Genomic DNA, 18,752 nt, shown 5'->3' with positions numbered 1-18,752 from the left:
GAGAAATGGTTTCAGATTTGAAGTCCATTTTGAGACTCAAGGCACATTTTGGAGAATTTCTGACCCATCTAGTTAGAGGGTTGAGGTTCGTAAGTCACAGTCTGGGAAATATTCATTGTTTTAAGCAGAAACTTAGAATGATACACACAAAATGAGGGCACTAATGGTAACTAGACAGTTACATATGCAGGGATTTGACTTTGTGCCTGTATGTATGTCTTGACTAACTTCATTTACACTAATGGGTACTAAATTAGTCAAGTGTGATGAAAAAGCAGCCCTCTGAGCGCTATAGAACTTCAGTGATGATCTCATCATGAAACATGATTTAGGGAAAGTTAAAAAAATGACTGGTATTACAGCTAGTAGTTTAAATAATTGTGCTTGATAGTAAAAAAAAATTATATGAAAGCAGGTAGCTTCCTCCTGTAATGAAGTCAGATGAATTTTGGAAGCTTTTAAGGACACACACTTTATCTTTGGAAGTTTCAGAGCAACGCTCATGAAGAGTTTAGCCATACACTAATATGAAGGAAATAAAATACATTTTAATAACGTCATAATCCTTCTATAAAATATTTTTCAAGTTTGGGTTTTTTTTTTTTCAAATTTTCATTTTTTTTCAGAGATCTATTGCATTGCTACTGCAAGTATTACATGCGTTAGATGTGATAGTGCAATCAGTTGCAATCTCGGTCAGCCTTTTATGAATCCGTGTGACAAAGGCCCCATAATAAGACACAGACAATGAACATTTGTGCTCAGTCTTTACCACAATGAGGTGTGGAAATGTTTTCTGCAAAAGCATCAGAGTTCTATCTGGAAATGTGTTTTTTAGGCTCAGTCAGACTGAAATGCAGTAATATCTATGGATTAAGAGAGGAAATGTGTTTGCCATCAGATTTCCTCTCAAAATTTTCACATTGCTGCTCCAGGAGTTTATGCTAGAGAATATGTCCTAAAGAACTAGAATACAACTAAGTTCCTGGGTCAGCTCACTCTGAATTTTGCCGTTGTGCTGGGCTATGGCAAATAAGAACCTTGTAGGTGTCTCAAAGAGAGATATTTTTGATGATGAATACTGACAAAGTAATTCTTACAGCATGCATTTTTTGTACTTTGAAATGTTTTTCTCTACTGCCAAGAAAATGTTGAGATTTTTAGAGTCAGGAATACTTTGAAAATCTCCATTATTCCCCATGCTGTATAGAAATTTCTTCTAATAAATACATAAATCTCATGAATTCATGATCATGCTACTCTCATAGAGCTTGATAGGAAAATCACCCATGATCTTGGTTTTTTTCCACCTTGAAATTGTTGGGTTGCTGGTGCTCTCAGGTTACTCTGATTTGGCCATAATGCTTAAAAACAGAAGATATTAAATTAATCAGCTGCCCTGAGCTCAGGACCGACTGTGCTGAGGGCTGAGGTCGATGTACTGATAGAAATTGCACTGCCACAGGTGGGAGTAACCAGCTTTATGCTACTTTCACAGATCTAATCATTAGCATCAGCAACTGTGCAAATCTGCTTCTTGTGTTCAAGTGAAGAATCCTTCCCCAGCATCCAGAATGTATTTAATAAAATATCCCATAATCTTCTGGCTGAGAAAGAGACTTATCTGACCTTATCTGGTACCATCCATCTGTAGAGGTTGTCTGGCAGAAGAGGGGTCTGTGTTTTCAGTGCCTCTCATCCAGAAACACATGCTGAGTTTCATGTAAACTCAGCAGGCTCAGAGCTATGAACCGATACCAATACCAAATACTTTTTTCCCCTCTATCTGCTACCAAGAAAGTAAAATTGCTTCTAATCAAAAGGACAGCCCTCCCTTTGCAATTGTTTGCTCAACTATTTTTCTGACTGGTCTGCTTGACAGGAAGATGTGCAAGGAGATGGAAAACTTCATCTTTCAACATGAAAGAATACCAATGCACTGTGAAGAACTGTTTCTAGCTCACTTCTCATCTCATGTGGATTCATGTTGCTGCTAATTTCCTAAAATTGGCTACCAGGTTAGCTTCTAATTTGTTTGACGATGCATGTCATGGTATCTGGGAAGGCCCAGCAACCTGCCAGAGGCATTACAGGATTTACTAAACCCAAGACTTTTCTGCACTAAATTAAATCACACATTTACAACATCAAAGTTTTGGAAACTTTGTATTGCTCTGTGTTCATTACCTGTATGCCTTGTTTAAAGTGCACATGTTTTCTTCCTGAAGCAACCAAGCTAGTAATACAGATATTATTCACTGTGCATCTTTTGGGACCACGTAATCAGCCATTAAAGACAGAGAACCAAAGCATATTATATTTCATTTTGCTGACACCTTGCATGAAACAACATCAAAATATGGGATATTTGGTACCTTTTTCTTGTGGGTATTTGGCACCTGGTTTTATGAATTAGTATACATACCAAGTAACTTTTCCTCATACCTACTAAAAATAACAGCATGAACTCTAAGAGGTTGTCAACGTATTACTTCCCAAGGGAGAATTTTGCTCTTCTCTCTCATTTATCTAGGCATGTGTAGAGGCTTTTGACCCATTTAGCATAGATAAATGACCCATGATGTGAAATTTCCCAACAGTTTAATAATGCATTTAACTCAAAGTGACACTTGCTTGCAGCTGCCTTAAAGCAGTTTCTAGGCTATATATGTCTCTTTGAAATGATGTATGACAAGTAGGAAAGCTTCCTTGGTAGAACCCCAAATCCCATGGGTAGGTTACAAGAAAATCCTTTTTAGATTGCCAGCAGCAAATTTATACTTCACAAGTCTTTATTTAATTTTATCTGTTTTTCAATATCATTCACAGTTATGACCATTAGTCTAAAGCTCACAGTAACTTCTACACAAATTATTTTTTCCTCACAGTAATGCATTGTAAACGCTTTTATTGATCCCATTTTTTTCACAAAATACCAGAAGTAAACCCCTTGTCTTACCACTGAAAATGTTTTTGCAATCCTTGTACTAACTTAGCTGTATTGAAATTCTATTCCTTCTGAAACCCAGGTAGTGAAACAGAAAACTACATTCTGTGTATGTTTAAAATCAGGAAACTTTCTTAAGAAAACTCCCTTATGTATTTGAAGACAGAAGTCTGAATGATAGCTCTTAATTTTGCTTGCATAGTTTTAAAGCAGTTTTTGAATGTGTGGAAAGGTTTTTATAAAGTCTGCTTCTGGTGAAGTGAGCAATTTCCCCTGATACATGTCATATTATTAGCAAGAAAGATTTAAGAAAGCAAGAAATAAGCATTAGACTTGAGGAGGCAAACAATTCTAACTAGACAATCAAATCTATTATTTAATAACATTTATTTCTAGTATTAAAGTAGAAGTCAAATATCCAAAGTTGGATCCTGTAGCGTCCTGAATCATTTAGCATAGATAAACGGTGTAGAGTCCCCAAAGTCTACAAACAGAAAGCCCAGTCTCAAATAATAATAAAAAACAAAACAAAACAAAAAAAAAAAAAAAAACAAAACCAGGAAAATAAACTGGGAACAGTCCTGTCCACATGGAAAGGTTAATGTGGGCAGAGGGAGAAGAGACGAGAAAAGAGAGAAAAAAAAACCAACAAACCTAAGACAGCCAGAAGCCGGATGACTAGAACAGAAACAGAGTTCACAGGATGTTTGCTACCTAGGACTCTGATCATTTTTCAGCTCTGTTGCTTCCTTTTGCCTCCAGCTTTGTCCGTCTTATATTTCTCAGCCACAGTGATATTCCCCTTGTTTAGTTTCCCTTGCAGCATCCCCAGAGTCCCCAAGGTCCAGGCTGTTTAGTGACACTTTTTGTTGGGTGATTGTACAGCATGCAGGAGAATTTGGCCCTGACCCACAATTTGTAGTACAGGTACGAAATAATGGGATTTGGAAGTTTACTCCAGCTGCCCTAACTAAGCCTGGAAAATGACAGTGGAACAATATCGCAGAGCAGAGCAAGCTCCTGCGTGCAGCACAAAGGCTGTTCTGCTGCTTGCTGCTTTCCTATTCATAGCAGTTTAAGCCCGTCTCCTCTGCTCCGTTTCAGTTTAAAGTCAAAGAAGCTAGTTTAAATCACCAAGTGCTTTTGATCTAGATCTAAACATGGCTTATATTTGAGCTTTCTGGCTACCATGCTGAGAGGCACGTGTAACAGCCTGCCTGAAGTTTATTCAGAGAGGATGGTACACTCAGAGTGTGCAAGCAAGGCTATGTTGGGCCTCTCACAATACTGACAGAATAATTGGGTACAAATTGCTGGAGCTAGCTTTTCCTCCCAAAGGTAGACGCCCATGCCTTTCAGTTTGGGGAAAGGGAATGGCATTCCAGAGAGGAATTCACTTACCCCACCCAGTGTTGGCTATCTGGAATGAGATGAACCAGATTTTGGAGGGTCTTCTCTTTTGTTCCTGACTACAAAAGAATCCTGTTAAACCTCTAGCTGTTAGTCAAACTGACCGACATGAATTCCTCCCTCAAGCAAATGAACTCTAAAGGGCAGAAACCCCATCCCACTGACGATGCAGCTTGTTTTATTCAGGGAACAAGATAGCTTTTAGAAGTCTGGTTGCCAAAAAAACCCTGCGTTCGGCAACACAGAATACATGTTGACTAGAGGAGACTTGCAGAGACTAATTCTTTATATCCTAGACAAGGCCCATGTCACCATTAACAGCACTAGTTGCCAGCTCCCTGTGCTTGGCTGGCAAGTGCAAGTTGACTACATCGTGCGTCACCTTTGATACAGAGCAATTCTTCCTAGTTGGGGATGAGAACAGCTTTTACAGCGTAAGCTTGGATAAGCCTGCTAAAGGGGTGAAGCTGCCGACTACCCTGTAAGAAGATAAGCACAAGAAACAGCAGAAGTGAGGCAGGGAGCCTATATCAAAGTTAATGAAGAAGGCACAGGGTCTAAGGAAAGGAGGAAATTCTTCCAGGAGTTTGGGTTTGTATGAACTTAGAGAGATCAATTTGCTGCTGAACCATTTGAACTGAGCGACAGAGTTCATTTTGAGAAAGACATACAAACCAGAGCTCGCACAGCTAGTGCCTCAGATCAGAGTGACCTGATGAGCTGTACTCTGCGAGAGTGTAGCTCTCAGACTGCAATACGCTCAGAGCTTCAGTGGCAGGAAGCAATCTCATTTTGTAACTGGTCTTGCTGTTGAGAATGCCGGTTTAGAAATTTCCTTCACAGATGAATTAATTAGAATTAGCTTATTTACTAGGAAAGGAGACAGATGCCAGTTCATCTTTTGAAATATAAAGAAAACAAGTGATATTTACACTTTGCTTCCTCTTCATAACTCCAGATACTGGATTTATAAATATGAATGCATTTGAAAGACGTTATTACAACATTTCTCACAAATAATATCTGGTTTTAAATATTTGTACCTACACACTTCCCCAAAATAAATAAAATCAACCCTCCCAAAGGGTACTTTTTGCAAGCTGCTTCTCTAAAGTGCATGTTTATTTGATCTAAGCTTCTTCACCAGTCATTGTTAATGAATAATTATTCAGGATTTCTAACTGAAACAGATAGCTTCATTTAGTATGATTAATGCTGATGTACAACCTCATTTTCATAATTATAAAATATAATAAAATAAATTCCAAATACGAATCTCTGTTATTTGTGTTACCAAATACCTGTAAAAAGACATTACGTTTCAAAATTATTGCAAGACACAGTTATAATACTCTGTGACTGAAATTGAAAGGTAAAATTATTTTTAATCACCGTTCATTACAAAGCTTTGGCAAAATATAAGTTGTATTTTTGAGACAGACAGAATTAATCTACTAAAAGTACGTATCTGCTGAAGCAGATATTCTTTCCCTACTTTTAAATATTTGGAGCTGTTTTATGTGAAAATTAACTAAGATTTTTCATGGAAACAGCATTTGGCCTTTTAGAACGTATGGAGTATTTTTTACTCTTAAAAGTTTTAACAAACCTCATTTCTTTTGCAGGTTTCTGAGTGAATTTTACTGCTGCAAGGAGAAAGCTCCCTTTCCATTCTGCATGCCACTTATTTCAATGGTCTAATGAAGGCACAGTATACTCAAGAATGCAGCCCTTGGTACAGTTTACATTTAATAGCCTGTTTCCTTTTTCTAAATTTACTGTTTTCATTTCAGCTAAACTGATGTGATGTCAGAGTGATTACTGCTGGAAGTAGCTTCCTGCATCTTACATTGTAGGAGCTGCATTGAAAACAGGTGATATTACTCATACCTCCAAATAAATCAGAGGTAACAGTTAGGCTTCATCAAGACTGTCAGGAGAAAAAAGGCTGAGGAAATACTGTCTGGAGAATCAGAGCATCAAGGAAATTCCATGTTCCTGAGGCTGCTTGTTTGGTTTTCACTCAGGCAGTTCCTGAAATCAATACAGTCATTTAGCCAGTAATTAGCCAATAATTTTTCTAAGGAAGTAAGAGAAAGAACCTCAAATGGGAGGAGAACCTAAGTGAGCAAATGACTTAATGGCCATGGCAATAGAGAGCAAAAGCAAGCACAGTTCTGTGAAGGCTTGAAAATGTAAAGATAGGTAATAAATGTAAGCAGAACGCAGCTGATTTGTTCTTACCTTGAAAAATGACTGAGTGTCCTTTTATGCTTTCTCTGGTGTAAGTCAGATAAAAAGGAATCTGTTGTATCTCTTTCTGTAGATGAAGTGATGTCTCTGGGCTGTCAGTTTGGACTATCCATTAACGTTTAAAGCTATAACTTTATTTTTATTTGCCAACATCTATAGGTCTATAGAGCCACTCTTCTGCAATAAGGAATGTTTGATTTTTCCAAGCTATTATGTCTGAATTAATTAGCTTAAATGTTGTGGTAGTTAACATATTGAAGAATTCACAGAGGTGAATTGTGTCAGTCCCTGCATGCACATATGTGATCTTGCATAGGGAGAGAGGGACTCTGGCTTTTTATTACGTTATTTGGCAGGGCTTATGCATGGCCCTAATCATTGCACCCAATGAGTAAGGGGTTATTCAAGGCTAGTTTAAACTGAAGCACACGGCAAACAAAGTAGGATCCTACACAGGCTGGTGGGTATGGTTCCATATGCTATTTAGAAGAGGAGATATACAAGGATATATAGGATATAGCTAACCGAATTGCAATGGGAGGGGAGAGAGTGAAAGTAAATTGGAATGTGTCTAAATCTGTCTTGCGGTTTGAATACTTTCTCTCCTGAAAAGTGAAATAGCATGCTGGATGCCCACAGGTGCTCAGGACAGTGGATTTATATCCTAGAAGACTAAGTCCTTCCTAATACCTGTCTTTCAGAAGGATACGTTACTAAGCAGGGACTCAATATGAGCCTGAATTTCCAGCAATTTTCCTTCCTTTGACCTAGATATAACCAGCACCCAATATTGTAATGAATCTTATTTGTAACATCTGATTAGCACTTTTATGGCTGGCTGATTGTGACAGGGTAGGTGCCTGCACGGTGAAGAGATTTGTGTCAAGGCTTTCATTAAAAAGGTGAAACTTGCACAGACTTTTTGGTGGTGAGACAGATAAACACATATGGAGATGGGGTCCTACAAATGCCATATTGGCTCAGAGCAGGTTAACAAGGGCCAATTAACCCTGTCTTGCTACAGGCATCAAGTCTAGTGAGAGCTTAGCTCAGTTGCCTGCTGAAGAGGAGGACAAAGTATAAAATCTCCGTGGCAGCTGGGGACTGGAAACAGCTGGATGGTTATGTGAGCCTCCTGTCAGATGGCTGAGCTCTGGGGAGACAGGCTAAATAACCATCAAATAGGAAATAGGCCTTGGGACTAGTCCTTTAAGAATATTTGCTGGGTGACTGTATTTTTAATTATTTTGTTGGTTTGTTTTATTCTTATTTTTGAACTCTCCTTTTTCAGAAGTGGAACTAAAGAGTGCCTGAGGAGGAAGGCTAGGATACCTTGTGCTGGAGGGCGAGACCTATGGTAGCTGGCCACTGGAGACTCTGCGGGAGCGGACTTCAGCGAGCTCTGGTGGTCTGAAAACACAAAAGCAGGTTGTGTCACATAGCTCCTTTCATGACAGTCCTCCCATAAACAGGGGGAGTAGAATAATATTCACCTTACTATTAGTTTTCAAATTACAATGCCTTTTTTAAAAAAAATTACTCTTTAAACAACCAGCCTCTCCAAAATAAGAATCAGAGAAAATCATTTTATTTGAATGGCTTAAAAGCTGTCTAAGCTGAGCTTTGAAATTTCAGTTTTCAGCTCTTGAATATATCTATGACTGTTCAGTATGGGTGGTGTAAGAGATCTTGAACTGAAAAAGTAGCAGCGATAAAAAGGCCCCAAATAGAAGTCTGTGTGGAGGTATTTCACCCAAGTCTGTTGACACAAAGCTTGCAGACTGTTCACCAGTCCTTATGAGATTAAAACCTGCTACTAAACACGGGCTGAAAAATAATAGCTTCCTATATACCTCATCTTTGGTGGAAAAATGAGTGTGATTGTGATGCATGTGTATGGGTGTATAAATGAAAATAAATTGTATATAATGAGAATGCTAGAATGAAGGCAAGTGATGAGCCACATGCCCTTTTTTTCTCTACTGAACGCTGCTAATAACTTGAATCCAGTACTGACAAAAGGAGGGATGGGAAGAGATTATAATGTGAAAAAACGTGAATGAAAACAATTTTAAAAGCATTTTGGATCCATACCGGTTTATTGTCAGATCTGACCAGTCATTCTCATTACCTACAAAAGCCAGTATGTGCTCTGAGAGCTACAGCACAGCCCTTTCTGTGTTCTGGTAATGGAGTCCTAAGGACTTAGCTAGTGGACCTGGCAATCCTGTAATTAAGCTATTGGTCCTGCTACATTTCTCATTGGATTGGTACACCAGCTTCTGACCTGCAGTTACTGACATCCTGAATCCTAGTTCCGTGGCTGCCTCTCTATGGAGGGAAAGTGTGGAGATCACTTGCATCGAGGCCATGAGGCAGAAGGTAAGTGTTATTTCAACTTTCATTTGGTACTTCTTGTGCTGTGGGATTGCATTGTTTCCACTGATTGTCTTCCATGAAAAGTAAGCACTTCTGTTGAAGCTAAGAGCCTGACTGTATGAAATCCTCTTTTGTATTGTATACCTGGTAAGTATTATATTTGCTCGAAAAAAAAAAACCCAGAAGATATAAAAAAGTCACTTATTTTCTCTTGTGCTTATAAACCTTAACCATATGAATGCCAGTGACCTGATATTTAAACTAAATTATTTTAAAGAGAAGTGTACATCATAAGCAACTGGAAGTAGAGAATCTCAGTTCATTACAGTTAGGATGATACTCTAAATCTTCCAAGTTCAAAGTGATCTACAGACCTCGCTGTACTATTTACTACCATCCTCAAACTGTGAATGCAAGCACAGGTAGCTGTTCTGGTGAAATCTACTATAAAAATGCCAGAATATCACCTTTTAGAGGCAGAATATCAAACATCATTAAAGCAGGCCAGTCCCCACTGTTTTGTTTTGTATTTTTTTTTAAAGTATCTTTATTTAGAACAGATATTTAGAGCCTGAGCAGGCCCAAAATGTACAGAGAGCTCCTAGTTGGGCATTTGCCTATAAAAACGATTAACTAAACTAAATGTGAATTGAGCCTTTGAGATTAAATTGCAAGTATGGAGATCAAATCTCCACAGGCAAGTTAAAATCTACCAATTATTTAAAGGGTTTAATTAAGTGCAGAACTTTCTGTAGGCTGATTTAAAAGGACATAACGTAACATTTGTAGCCAATAAAATGTACAGAATAGAAGACTATTTTTTTTTTTCATTTATTTCTACCATAAAATGTATGCTGTAAACTATGAGGAACGTCTGAAGATATTTCACAAGTAGCACCATCTGTCTTCTTGGCAGACTACGCAGGCAGTGTGGGTGGCTTAGTTACTTGCTTATGAATCTATAACATCACTTGCTTAGTCTGCTGGATGGGGCTGCCCCTTCACTGTTTGGCACAATTTCAACAGCTCTGTTTTGGTTCCATAAAACAATTCTCTTTCTTTATGTGGCTGCTCTGTGCACCTGCATGAAGTAGCTGGGAATTTGCTTAGAGAATGCTTACCTATAAAGGTGAGTCTCTTGGTCCTCATACAAAGAATACTTCTTGCACGTGTACATTTTTCTATGCAAATCTCTGCAAGTTTTGAAAGTTTATTCACTTATGGCACTTGCTAAGTACATCAGGATTATAACTGGCACCAGTACAGAAAAGTATTTCTTCTTTTGTTCTGTGAAGCAACTTCTCCCTGAAAATGTCCGCATATTTGATATTAAGCTCTAATCCAGAATAGGTTTTTCATGATTAACCTAAGTTACCAAATACTTAATCAGTCCCAGGCTCAGCTCCACTGACTGCAGTACTGTATGTGTATATGAGAAAGATTTGTGCCTGAGACGCTGTTCAGTGGGTTTTTGAGGAAAAGAATTAAAGGCAAGAAATACTGTATGTCTTAGCAAGAAATGAACGCTGTGAGAGATGTATTCTTTTAAATTTAGTCAGACTACACAATTCTCAGCGTGTCTTCTTGCTCTTGCATATTGTTTCTGTATAGTATTGTAATCACTTTGTAGCAGACTTTTAAGCTATTTATCTTGGCTTTAAATAACAGCCCAAAACAGGGAAAACAGCATTATTGGTATATTGATCTGTATATTGAGAAAGATCTGATGCCACCATTTAATAGACAAAGAACAAATAAGTATTTTCAGCCTGGCTGCCTTTTTCTACTGAGTATCAAAAAACTGTAAACCAGGTAGAGAAGAATGACAATGTTTCATGAAAAGAGCTCCCTTTCAGCTGGCTGCCATATAGCACACACTATACACTCAGGAGGGCAGAAAACCAGAAATCCTCCTGCAACAGTTAGAGGTTGTGAGTTACAGAAAATATATGTATTTACTATTTTTTTGAAAGGACAACCAGTAGCAATTAGTAACAAACTGACAAGGCTTCAGTGTTATAAATGTGTCAGTAAGAATAGTAATTACCCTGTATTCTCATATTACCTAACAACAGAAAACTTCTGCATTTATTAGGAAATAGATTCTGTTTTATTTCTTGCTTATAAAGTAAGGTCACTTTCCTGACCTTTTTTGAAGAAGAAGCAGGTTTTTTGGTAACTAGGTGACATTTTTTCTTGTGACCTAGTGAACTTGTGCACCATGTACATGTGCAAGTGTCTCAGATACTACTGTGGTGCAGTCGGTTAATGTTACTTAATTTTTATGTCCTAATGTTTAGGACATTTGTTTTTCTCTACACACGTTATTAGTTTCTCACCTTGTGTACTCTAATGTGAAAGAAAAGGCTTCCGTTGGCTGCAGTGAGTTTTAAGCTGTATCAAGAGAGTACCTTTGTGCACACTTTTGCATCTTGGAGTTCAATCTCTGTCATGGCTGATGAGATACCAAAGCTGAAAGCCTGTGTGTATTACTTCTAGTTTCAGGGCAAAACGCTCTTGAAGCTTCAGCACTTACCTGCAGAACAAAAGAGGGAAAACAGCTGTTTGTTTCTGTATGTGTTGATATATTCAGCTGGATAGAAATAGTTAGTGCTAAGAGTTACATACTGCTGTAGCAGAAACTTGCTTTATGGCACATGCTGTCTTTATGTTAAACGAACAAAGCAGAGCAAAGGGGTTTTATTCCTTGCCTACTTGTTGCTGATGTTTTTGTATTTATTTATTTTTTTTTAAGTAGAAAAGAAGTTGAGTTTTGCAACAATAGCTGGTTGCATTCACAAATAAATTACTCCTAAGGTAAGAACAGACTGTCCTTTTCTCAGGAGTGCTTTTCAGTCCTAGTAAATACTCATCGAGAATCTTCTCAATGACAAGAGTGCTGTAATGCCATCTCTCTGTCAAGTACAACCAGATTCAAGTTCCCAGCTGAACCCTAAGGGAAGGAAGATTGAATAAAATCCTCCTCAGATGTCTGGATTAGCCACATTGATACGGAGATGATCATCTTGGTAGATAAATTATAATATTCTCCTAGTCATCCTAGGCAACAGTACTATCATGTTATTGCCACTTCACCGAGAAATGCAACTCTATCAGGTTATAAATGGCAACTCAGATGGCACTGACATGCCCTCTACTATCAGCTACTCTAGATATTATTCCTTTATTCAGTCAAGCGGAGTTTCTCCTCCACTGGCTAATGCCTGCCCAATCTTGGATTTAGCAGTAGCGTAACATTCAGACTCTGCTTTCCAGATAGTTCCCCCTGTGAAGGAATTGGCAGAGAATGGGCACAGAATTGGCTCCACACCACTGCTTACTAATGATCAGAATAGCTGGCCAGGCATGAAGAGGAATGTCAGCTGCAATCATTTATTTCCTTCCCTGGAGCAGGAGAGGAGCAGTGCAGGCCTGGAAGGAGTGTGGCTTGGAGACGAAATGTCTCCCTAGGCTTCTTGAGGAATGGGGCAGCTTCCTGAGCACCCCTTGCTTGGGGCTGTGCCTAAAGGCACAGTCTAGCATTTTCTGAATTGCAGACACTTTGAGTTGCTACTTTATATGCAACATTGACATTCCTTTCATTGCACATACAGTGTTCATCAGGCATTTGAATCTGGATAATGAGAAGAATGCATAATCCAATTGCAGCTCTTCATATTTCCTCTCATGCCTGACACATTGCTCCAGTTATTCCCAAAGATTATCTGATTAGCACCGTAACTCTGCTTTTCGGGGGAGGAACCTAGCAGGAATGGGCAGTTGAAAGAACACCACTTTTTTTTTCTTTTTTTTTTTCTTTTCTTTTCCCCAAATCCTGCCTTTAACAGAAATTACTCAATATTTGTGATTTCAGAATGGGAGGAAACTGGTATGCCAATTACCACACTAATAACTTCATTTGAAATTAAAATGGTAATTAAATAAAAAAGAGGATGTGTGCGCTAAGCCAAGTTCCTGCTACTCTAAAGACTGGTTTCAATTTACTGGAAACTTACCCTGACACCTGCATCTGCTGGGTCTTTTAAGTTTGTCCTGACAAAGTTAAGATACTAGCTTTCATTTCAACTTAAGTTATGCTTTCAGTGTAATTAAAAAAGGTGAATTATTCCATCTTGCTGTTGCACTATCTTACTGCCCCTCGCTGAGAATATTTATACAGTAAGGGGTCTTTTGATGTAAAGTATCAAAAATTGGTCAAGTGCTACATTGCCACCAAGGCAGGTGTTTATTGGCTACTGTAAATGGCTTGTAAAACTTCTGAAATGAACTGGGAGTCGTTTAGGGGAAGCTCACATCCCTCCTTAAGACTGTGAAAACATAAGTGGTACTTCTCAATTCCTTCAATCACAGCACATACTGAGATACACCTTTGATGAGAATATACATCATGAACCACACAGACCTGCTCAAGCTCAGTCAAACAAAATAGTTCCTGAAGCTGTGAAATAATGAGTTTGAACTAAAAAATAAATCAAAAGAGTATTTATTAGAAAACATTTTAGTAGCTACTCACGTTATTCTTCCTGCTGCTCTTTTGCCAGCTGGTTAACAGTAATACCAAACCTGACCCATCTGGATTTTTTTTTTTTTTCTTGCAGACTACCTTTTTTTCTTTTTTCTTGAATGTCCATTGAATAGTCACTGTCTCTTTTTTTAGTGCCTGTAACTTCTCTTACTAGTGAAAAATATATCCTGTGAACTGTACTTCTTGAGAGTCCCAATTCTTTCTGAACACAGTGGAAAAAAGCACCAGAGGAGGGAATTTGTCTTGAATACTTTAAACCCCCAGCTCTCCCCAAGGAATCTTTGCATTAGTGCTGGTTTGGGGAGAAGCCTAAAGTCTGATGAAGAAGCTGAATCTGACAGGTTTGGTTTTAATTATCTTTTTTTTTTTTTTAATTAGCGCTTTTTTTTTTTCCATTTGGTTTCTTGTGTGTGGAACCAATGCTATTATAACTCGTGGTTATCAGTACAGTATCTTGTGCATGTACTGTATTTTCTTTAACAGATCTGTGTAAATTTATCATGCTTGGTCAGTGGTCTTGCTTATCCATGAGCCTCTGCTGTCACACATTTCCTCAGCAAAACCTTATCCACAGTGAGATGACTTCTGGGCACTGGACAAAGTCACTTATCTTTCAGCTTTTGGAAAAAGTGATAGTTCTCAAACTTGTCAACAGGCATAACAAGAAAGCTGAATGGGAAGGGGTTTTTAAAGTGTTTGAAAATTGAGGAACACTAAGAAATAGCAGTCCACAGCTCTTCCACCTAAAGCTGGTGAAGCACTTTATTTAAAATGAAGTATGGAAACCTTGGACTAAAGATTGAAGTACCTGTGGACCACCTCATTCCTTCAATAGTTCCCTAAATCGTCCTATGAGGACTTCACTGTCCAGCATAGATTAAAAAGATACTATTAGCTCACAGACTATAGGAAGAACTGTCTAATCTATCGCAACAGGAAAGTTAATGACCTTTGAGAACATGTTTATGGCTGCAATGAAGGATTCCCTGCTTAGAAGTGTTTGACACTTCAGTTTTTCGCCACTACTAACACTTATTTGAATGCATATATAGACAGTGTGACATTTATTCAATTTTCAAAAATCCATCAGATTCGGCAGAAACTTCAAACCCACTTAAAATGCAGTGAGTTTAGGATGTTTTTGACAGAATCAAATGACATATTTAGAAGCCATGAATTAAAAATCCTGTGGAAGATGAATGAGCTCATATAGCATAGAAGTTACTCTTCTCTGAAGACCAAGTGGAGTAGATACTGTTTTCCAAGAGCTTAATGATTAGATATCTAGTTAGAACATATCAGTTTGTTAAGCTAGGGTTTGCTGGGTTTTTTTCTGCTGATTTTACTGCAATCAGAGCTTAAACCTCAAACTTGCAAGACCAAGATATTTGGTACAAGGATCTAAGAGCTGCAGGGATGGGTTATAGCTGCCCAGGTTCTCTTCAACTGTTCAGCTGAAGCATAGCCTTAAACAGAAATTTAATGGGGATTTCTGTACTTCTAAAGAAATGCTCTAAAAGCTATGATACACTGTCAAATATTCTTTCTCTGTGTCCTTAAGCCTCTGCATTTTGAAGCATTTTCTGTTCAGATATGCATTTTTGACTGGATGTCGCTACCCTGAACAGCCCGAGTTGGTAGCTAGGGCATTCTCCTAAAAGCAAGAGCTTTGAATGACCTTTCACAGGTAAGCAGTATGTTTATTGTGCTGCTTTTGCAATTAGGGAGGTGTGTGGGTAAGTTCCTCCTGCTATTATTAGCAATCTGAGGAGGGAGGAAGAATATAGGGAAGGAAAGAGATACAGATACCTTTATTCAGGAGCAATTTCTGGGCTCTGGATCCTAGATAGATTAAGGCAACTCCCTAAAGCTTTTAATAAACTCCCTGTGCTCAGGGTTATCCTGTAGGTTTCTCCGGTATCTCGTTTGTTCTGGCTGTCTTGGATAGTACCATAATTTTTCTGTCATCCCGCGTTCTATGTGAGGATATGCCTCTGAACTGAGGTTTTTAGATCTGTGTCTATCTATCGGTAACTAAATGTGGCTATTGCAAGGCCTGATTTTAAGGACCTTCAATCTTCATTCAGATTTCAGTATGTGTGGGCACAAATTCAACAGATCTGATGCTGTAAAATCATTCAGTGACTTCTAGTGTGGCATTTTACAATGTACTGGGGTTTTTTTTTAAGCTTCATGATTGAGAGTTAGGAAGAAGTGTTAGAAGGAGACTTGTGAAGGTGAAGAAAAGAAGGTAGCTTTTCCTATGATGAAAACCTCCTCCAATAGCTTTTATTCATCAAAACTTTTAAAAACATATTAAAAATAAAGGTGGGATAGAATATTAACCAGAAAAATGCAACAGTGAAATTGTATACAGCTAGCATGAAAAACAAGATAAATGAGATGGAAATAGTTCAACAAAGGGGTAAAAGTATTGGTGTTCTTTAAATCTCCTAAAAATGGTGATTGAGACATACTGGAAATGCTAACATTGCTGATTTAATTTCTGCTCTAACACAAGAATATTAGTAATATGGGTCTACCACAAAGTGAGTAATACTACATTTAGGATTAAGTAATACATCAAGTATGATGGATTAAAAATGTGAAAGGAAAACTGAAAACCAGTAAATATATTTTTATTAGGTCAAATGTGAAGACAGGAATGAAAATTAAAGGTAGAAATCTAAGAACATCAATCTTGAGAAAGTCAGACCCTACCATATATGAGTCTAGTCAAACTGGAGTGAAATAGTGCAGGCAGCTAGCTCAGAAAGAAATGAAAGGTGCTTAGGGTGAAATATTCCAAGCAGATAGGCCAAGACAAGGCCTGATCCAACACTGTGCATTTGGAACAGGGAAATTCAGATTATAAACAGAATCTGCTTTCCCTTGGGTCCATCTTTGAGACAAACACTTTATTGCTCTTCATAAGCATCCAAAGACTGATCATGATGCTCATTGAACCCAATTAAACCTTTCTCTGGTTGAGCAACTGCTAGGTAGCGGAATTTACATTCCCTTGTCAAAACACCAAGGTATTGGCAAAATACAGCAGCAGAACTTTTGTTGAGCAGCTTCAGGGAAGGAATGGAAAGTGAGTGACACAGATGATTAATGAGCCTATTAAAGCTGAAAGTCTGACACTGTAGAGATAAGCTAGCAGTGAAAATGACTCCTACCGTATATGCATCAAGGGCATCAGAAAGAATACCCTCCGTATAATAGCTACCCACCATCATTAGTGGCAGGACGTACACATCTAGCATGTGTTGCCTCATTGCTGCTAAGTCGGTTCAAGTATTTTGAGGTGAAGGGCCTCGAGCAATAGTGTGAAGCCTCAGCCAAGTTGTGTGAGGCTTTGCAAGGTCTGATTAGAAAGGACACCCACACATCATTCAGGAGGGGCCAGATCAAAGCAAGCGTGACAGTTGACAAAGAAGAAGAAACAAATAAACAAATATGATGTTGCAACTATGCAGTGACAGAGCAGGAGGTACAAGAATGATGAGGGAAAGGTTTGATAAAAGCAAGGAAGATGTTAAACTGACACTGACCTTGGGAATCATACTGCAGTTGTGTTAGAAACTGTATGCGTGGTGACCCTGGGTGGACTGAGACTTGGACTTGCTTTCTCTGCCTCTGACATTCAGTAAAACTCAAACAGGATTTTCCTAACAGCAATACGCCCTTGTGCTTTACACGTGTACGCATATTGAGTCCGGTGTTCCTGGAAAGTGTCAGATGTACCACTGATACACCGCACAGATGGCCTGTGCATGCGCACTCGCTTGGATGCATTCAGAATCCATCAGATTTAGCAGAAACACGCCGACCATCTGTGCAGCATGTATACAAAAATACGATGCTTGCTTTCGGAAGTTTCAGGCTTGCTACATAAGTGCTGTAGAGTTGCGCTGTACAGTGTCGCTGGAAACATGTCTGGGATTTCTGGACTGTTAGCATCTAGGCCAGGTGGTCTGATATCTTAGAAAATTGTGCACATACTTCAAACTTCACCCAAACAAAATTTCTGGATACAAACCCCAGATATTCTAGAAAAAACCAAGGTTTATTTTAGCTCCAGTCTGTGGCAGTTATTTTGTGCCAGTTTTCCTTAAAACGTTAACTTCATTTATCCATCTGTAAGGTATGCATATTAGTATCATGCCTTCTACCTCTGTTGTGCCGATTTAAACAATCATTTATTTACAAATGTGGATCTGGAAGTTTCATAGTGGTGTTGTATAGATGCAATTCAATAAAAGCAATAAATATATTTTGGCCTTGTACAGGCAGTGGAACAAAAGGATTCTTAGCCTGCAAATTTAGCACTGGATACTGTCATATGAAAGCAGTGTCTTCTAGAGCAGTATTGCTAGAGTGTGGATTTGCCAGAGCTGCTGCTTGAATGCTTGATTTGTTCCTGCTACAGTGTTAACTTTTATTGTCACAGTTTACAAATACATCCATCCTCTTCCAGCCTGTCACTGTCATTATTTCCTTTCACCCTTGGAATAGAAAAACATCCTATTTTTTGAGTAGATCCCTGTGGTAATCTTCAGTTGGCAGTGCTGTTATGCGCTTCTGTTCTTGGGGACCAAAACACATAAAGCACTAATCCTCAAAAAATATTTGGTAGGTCTAGCAGATGCAGCCCAAATGGAGAGGAATCATTGTATCATAAACAGGTCCATTAGACTGATTCTAACCAGCATACAATTTTAAGAGGTATAACCTGAAGGTTGAACTTGGCTTCTTTTCTGCAGTAATGCTACTGCACTGTCAATGGGGTGATGATAAACCACCAATATATCCATGGTCCTTTGAGATACCTAGTACAATGAAAAGATAGTATAATTAGGTGTGGGTAAGAGCAGAGATGTTTTTCAGTTTCAATATTGCTTTTTTTTTTTTAACCTTGCTTGTCAGAGATGCACGATAAAAGGATAAGTCCAACAAAGCAAACAACTCCTAAATGCTATATTCTGTTTGATACCTTTTTTTTTCTTTTCCAATGTCAATCAATGTTGTAGCCTAAAACCTGCAGGCAATATCCATATGAAAGTTTTTTAACTTTACATTTCAGCCACATAATCACAAAAGTTAGCTCTTGAAAACTTAAAGGCATTCTAAAAAGCTCACATTTCACACATGTTAATTTAAGGGCAAAATGAATCTTGCAGTCTGAAATGACTGTTGAACTGTATATTGATA

Source organism: Falco cherrug, chromosome 14, assembly GCF_023634085.1.
Source record: "Falco cherrug isolate bFalChe1 chromosome 14, bFalChe1.pri, whole genome shotgun sequence".
NCBI classification, from domain to species: Eukaryota; Metazoa; Chordata; class Aves; order Falconiformes; family Falconidae; genus Falco; species Falco cherrug.
The sequence above is the reverse complement of the archived record's forward strand: the minus strand, read 5'-3'. Positions refer to the sequence as shown.